Source organism: Sciurus carolinensis, chromosome 2 (genome assembly GCF_902686445.1).
Source record: "Sciurus carolinensis chromosome 2, mSciCar1.2, whole genome shotgun sequence".
NCBI classification, from domain to species: domain Eukaryota; kingdom Metazoa; phylum Chordata; class Mammalia; order Rodentia; family Sciuridae; genus Sciurus; species Sciurus carolinensis.
The window spans coordinates 142,631,352-142,637,326 of NC_062214.1; the positions used below are offsets into that span (position 1 = coordinate 142,631,352).

Here is a 5,975-nt window from a genome sequence, read left to right on the forward strand (position 1 = left end):
TAAAAAGCATTTGAAAAAAAAATTGCATATGTACTGAATATGTACAGACATTTTCCCTGTTACTATTCCATAAATAATATAACAGCATTTACATAGCCTTAATAGATTGCATTAGGCATTATAAGTAATCTACAGATGACTTCAAGTATACAGAAGAATATGCACAGTTAAGTGCAAATATTATACCATTTTATATTAGAAAATTCAGTATTCAGTGATTCTTAGAACCAATTCCCATGGATTCTGAAGACTGCATGCATGCATGTGTGTGTGCGCCTATATTGCACTATTAACTGGTCTCAGTTACATTAAACTTTTAAAGAAGGGTAATCCCACAGGGGTGCTGTTATGTGTAGACCATAAGATTTTTGTGACCAGGCACAGTGAAGCACACCTGTAAACCCAGCATCTCGGGAGGTGGAGGCAGGAGGTTCATGAGTTGAAAGCCAGCCTCAGCAACTTAGCAAGGTGCTAAGCAACTCAGTGAGACTCTGTCTCTAAATAAAATACAAAAAATGGCTGGGGATGTGACTCAGTGGTTGAGTGCCCCTGAGTTTAATTCCTATTTAAAAAAAAAAAAAGGGAAAGATTTCATAATAGGAAATATTACTTTTGAAACATTTTAATTTTGTTTAATTACTGTTTTTATGCAATCAAATTTACACTTTTTAACTATCTCCTGAGTAAGTTCCATAATTTTCAGAACTCCTTAAATAACTTTTAGACTTCTTTGCCTTTATCCCATATGTTGTGGGCTAGTGTCTACATGTAGTGGGTTGCTCTGAGTATGGTATTCTTAGCAGTGTGAAATTGTTGGAGCAGGACAAACATTACATTTGTTAAGTAATTATGTGTGGTGCCTTGATCAACTATCACTGAATAATAAGCTGCTGTTTTCCTCATAAATATGCAGTTGGAATAGGTATCAGTATCAGTGGGGACAGCTAATGTCTGTTCTATATGGCCTTGTCCAGGGAAGCTTGCAAGACTGGAGGATTTGAGTCCAAGGAGCTCCCTCAGATGTTCGGGAGCTTGGTACTGGCTGTCTGCTAAGGGCTCAGCTGTGGCTGCTGGCTTAGGACATAGTTCCTCTCTCCCTGGTCTTCTCTGTGATGATGCTTAGTCTTCTTCATAGATTGGAAGTTTAACTTTAAGAGAAAGTATTTTAAGAGGACTGAGTGGAAGCTGCAAGTTTTATGACCTAGTCTCTTATCTCCCCAAAATATCCTTTCTACAGATTGTGTTAGCTAAGGATATCATGACAGCCAGGAAACATTCAAAGGTAGGGGAACAAATTCCACTTCATGGTAGAATTAGGAAAGATTTCTGAAGAATCCAAGCACCAGATGCTTTTGGGGAGACAAACTGATAATGTAGTCATGCTCTTCTTGATGGTAGTAACATCTTAAGATTAAGATCATGGGAAATATCATAATTAACTTATTCTAAAATGAAAATGTATGAATGTATATTAATCTATTTGGGATGCATTGACAGGAGATATACATATATATTTACACACACACACACTCCAAGAAGCTTAAACAGGAGAACTTTTTCATAGTTCTGGAGGCTGAAAACCTCAGATCAAGGTGCTGTTAGAGTTGGTATCTGGTGAGGTTTCTCCTTCCAACCTGTGCGCACACTCTTGGAGTCTCCTCCTCTTTGCTTATGGATTCCATACCTACTGGGTTAGGTCTCTGCGCCTATTCTTTTAGCCTTAACTAGCTCCTTAAAGCCCTGTTCTAAACACAGTCACATTGGGGGTTAGGGCTTTGACATATGAATTTTGGAGAGACATAATTCAGTCTATAAAGATCTATCTTGGAATTCATTGATTATATAAATGAATTTTAAAATTAAACCTATTATATATGCTTTTTTACTTCAAACAGCATGGCATATTTTAATTCTAAAAATGGAAACCTGTGTAAGTCAGAGCTCATTATAATTTTCTATTGTGCTACAATTATTTTTTCTTGCTCTGGTAGAACATCCCTAATCTGAAAATCCGAAATCTAAAATGATTCCAAATCGGAGACTTTTTAAAATTCTGACACAATTGGAAAATTATTCACCTGACCTTATGTGACAGATAGCAGTTAATACATGAGCACAACAAAAATATCACATAAAATTACCTTCAACCTATGTGTATAAGGTATATATGAAACATAATGCATTCATGTTTATATTTGGGTCTTCTCCGTAACATATCTTGTTACGTATACATAAATATTCAAAAATCTAAAAAAAATCTGAAATCCAAAACACTTCTGCTTCCATACATTTCAGATAAAGTACACTCAATATATAAATATTTTCTGAGAATATAAGGTGTCTGGAAGATAGAGTATGGAAACCCATAACTCATTCCATATTACATGTGATTTTTGATTGAAGTTCTACTTGAATAATAAGGTTAATAAATACATGTATAAATTCGAATGTTATGGTGTTTTATTTATATCCCATTGATTGTTCTAAAGAGTATGGGGCCGTCACTCACCACTGATGACCTGCCTGTGGCATGTACTCCCTGCCAATGTCCCACAGAAATACTTCTATTACTCACAGTGCTTCGCCAAATTAAACTAGTGTCTAGGGCACTGGCTCCTCATCTCACCCTGGCTTATGCCAAAAATGTAAAATTTGGTGCTGATTCCTGAGCCTTAGTGCTTCAAGGTGTAGACCTTTTAGCCAATGCAGTAGCTGTTATAACAGGGCCAAAGGGAAGACCAGTTATTACTGAACAGAGTTGGGGGAAGTTGCAAAGTAGCAAAAGATGGTGTGACTGTCACAAAGTCAATTGACTTGAAGGATAAATACAAAAATATTGGAGCTGAACTTGTTCAAGATGTTGTCAACAATACAAAGGAAGAGGCTGAGGAAGGCACCACCACTACTACTGTACTGGCACACTCTATTGCCATGGAAGGCTTCGAGAAGTTTAGCTAAGGTGCCAATCCAGTGGAAATTAGAAGAGGTGAGCAGTTGATGCTCTAATTGCTGACCTTAGGAGGCAATCTAAACCTGTGACAACTCCTGAAGAAACTGCTAAGGTTTCTAAAATTTCTATAAATGAAGACAAAAAAGAAAATTTGCAACATCATTTCTGATGCAATGAAAAAGTTTGGAAGAAAGGTGTGATCACAGTGAAGAATGGAAAAACAATTAGGAGTTAAAAATTACTGAAGGCGTGAAGTTTGTTGGAGGCTTATGTTCTTTAGAGTGAAAAGAAAATTTCTAGGGTCCACTTCATTGTACCTGCTCTTTAATTTGCCAATACTCACCGTGAACCCTAGGTCATAATTGCTGAAGATGTTGATGGAGAAGCTCTAAGTCGACTTGTTTTGTTTGAGTAGGCTGAAAGTCGATCTTCAGGTTATGGCAGTCAAAACTCCAGGTTTTGATAACAACAGAAAGAACGACCTTAAAGATGTGTCTGTTGCTACTGGTGGTATGGTGTTTGGTGAAGAGGGTTCAATCCTAAATATTGAAGATGTTCAGTTTCATGACTTAGGAATAGTTGGACAGGTCATTGTCACCAAAGATGATGCCATACTTTCGAAGGGAAAATGTGATGAAGCTGAAATTAAAAAACGTATTCAAGGAATCAGATCAGTTAGAAAACACAACTAGGGAATATGAAAAGGAAAAGCTGAATAAACAACAGGAAGAACTTTCAGACTGAGTAACTGCTGACATTGTGTGTAACAAGTGATGATGAAGTGAATGAAAATGTTCCAGATGCCCTCAATGCCAGGAGAGCTGCTGATGAAGACAGCATTTTTCTGGGTGGGGGTTATGCTGTGTTTCATTGCATTCCAGCCTAGGACTCACTAACTCCAGATAATGAAAATCAAAAAATTGTTATAGAAATCATTAAATGAATACTCGAAATTTCTGCAGTGGCCATTACCAAGAATGACAGTGTTGAAGGATCTTAGATAGTTGAGAAAATTCTGCAGAGTTTCTCAGAAGGTGGTTAGGATGCTATGCTTGGAGATTTGTGAATATGGTGGAAAACAAGAATCATTGTCCCAACAAAGGTTGTAAGAACTGCTTTCTTGGATGCTGTTGGAGTTGCTTCTCTATTAAATAGAGCAGAAGTTGTAGTCACAGAAATTCCTAAAGAAAAGGATGCTGAATGGGTGGAATGGGTGGAATGGGAGATGGTATAGGAGGTGGCATGTTCTAATTCTCAGAATAGTTATTAATGAGCTGTGACAGGAAGCCCAAAGCAGTAACTTCAGAGAAATCAGTTGAAGAAAATGACTGAAGAAAAGGTTGGCTGATGTTTAGGAAAATCACCATAACCATCAGTTACTAGTTTCAACTGACAATATATAATGCTTTACTGCAATCACAGTCCATGTCTACAGATTATTTATTTTTGAATAAAAAGACATTTGTACATTCCTGATACTGGATGCAAGAGCCATGTACCAATGTACTGCTTTCAACTTAAATCACCAAGGCATTTCTACTACTATTCTGCTAAAATCAGAATTTTAGTGCTTGCCATCATCAGACGAGAAATTCAGAAGCAGACTTTCTGTGAAGAATAAGAATAATTGTGCACAAAGTAGACAAATATTTGTGTAATAAAAATTAGTTCAAAGGTTTAAAAAAGAATGAGTAGTGTGGCATAAAAACAAATAGATCATAAAATAATTTTTTAAAAGAGCATAGAATAAGGATTGAGTCTTAGAGAAGAGACAAAAATATTATATATAGCACAATAGTCTTATAAATAAAATTTTCTTCTCTACTGGGAAAGAAAAATGTTCTTCGTAGATGAAAATAGTACCAAGAGTATCTCCCCCTTTCTTTTTTTTTTATTGAAAGCAAACTGACCTATATATTGGGCAGTCTTTTCAAAAAGATATTTATAAAGTGGTATTCCAGGTTCTCCATATGGATTGTTGTAATATTAACATAAAAATACAAAGGCATAATGTTATATCATAACACTGAAGAAATTGCTATGGGGAGGGTATCAAAGAAACAGAACGTAGATGTGAGGATTTCTGACGATCTAACTTGCATTCATGCAGAACCTAGAGAAATGAAAGCTGTGACTCCCTAGAAGTGGTCTCCAAACACTGGCATTAGTATCACCTGGAATCTTATTAATGTGACTACTCAGGTCTAACCTTACTCTAGATCAGAAACCTCAGGGCAGGATGGGAAATCTCTAGTTTACCAAGTTCTTCAGATGACTGTAATCCACTCTAAATATTGAGAGTTACTGATTGAGTAGAACATATTATAAAATGTGTTCTATGGAACATTAGTTCCCAGAGGAATTAAACAGTATTCCAGGAAGAAAATAATAGTTTTAGGTTAAGAAAAATCTTAGATTAAAGAAAATTGAATAGTGCTCTTTACTATATAGTGTTTTCTCAGACTCTAATATATATACATACATTACATCAATACCCTAAATTTGGTTCTTCAACCAGCAAAATCCGTTATCATATGGGAGTTTGTGAGAAATGCAGTGTATCAAATCTTATCCATAATCTACTGAATTTGGAGATGCACATTTTTATGAACATAAAGTTTGAGAAGCTCTGTGTGAAAGTGCACATTAGGGAATATGGCAGTGTAGATATAATACAGTCTGTTCCAAGTGCCTTAGAGTCAGTAATGGGAAAATCAGAACTAGACATGGAATTTTAACATGGTTAGACATCACTCATGTTTATGATGGCCTGAATGTAAAAGACTGGTGAAATACATTTCTTCATACAGGATCCATTCTCACCACAGTGCAAGGGGCATGGAGCTGAGGTGTAAAAAAGAGAATGTCTTCTGAATAACCAGAACCCTTGAATTCAAATATTACATGTTATCATAAAGACACCATCAACCAGTAAAACAGAAAATAAAAATCTCAATCTAAAAAGTAATAGAAAGATATGCAAAGATAATTTCTTAGTTGATTTTACCAGAATATATTTTAAATC

At 35.8% G+C, this 5,975-nt stretch overlaps 1 pseudogene; it reads left to right on the top strand.

Moving 5' to 3' along the window:
* The first annotated feature begins 2,492 nt into the window (after positions 1-2,492).
* On the top strand, positions 2,493-4,201 carry LOC124976585 (60 kDa heat shock protein, mitochondrial-like; annotated as a pseudogene).
* The last annotated feature ends 1,774 nt before the right edge of the window (positions 4,202-5,975 follow it).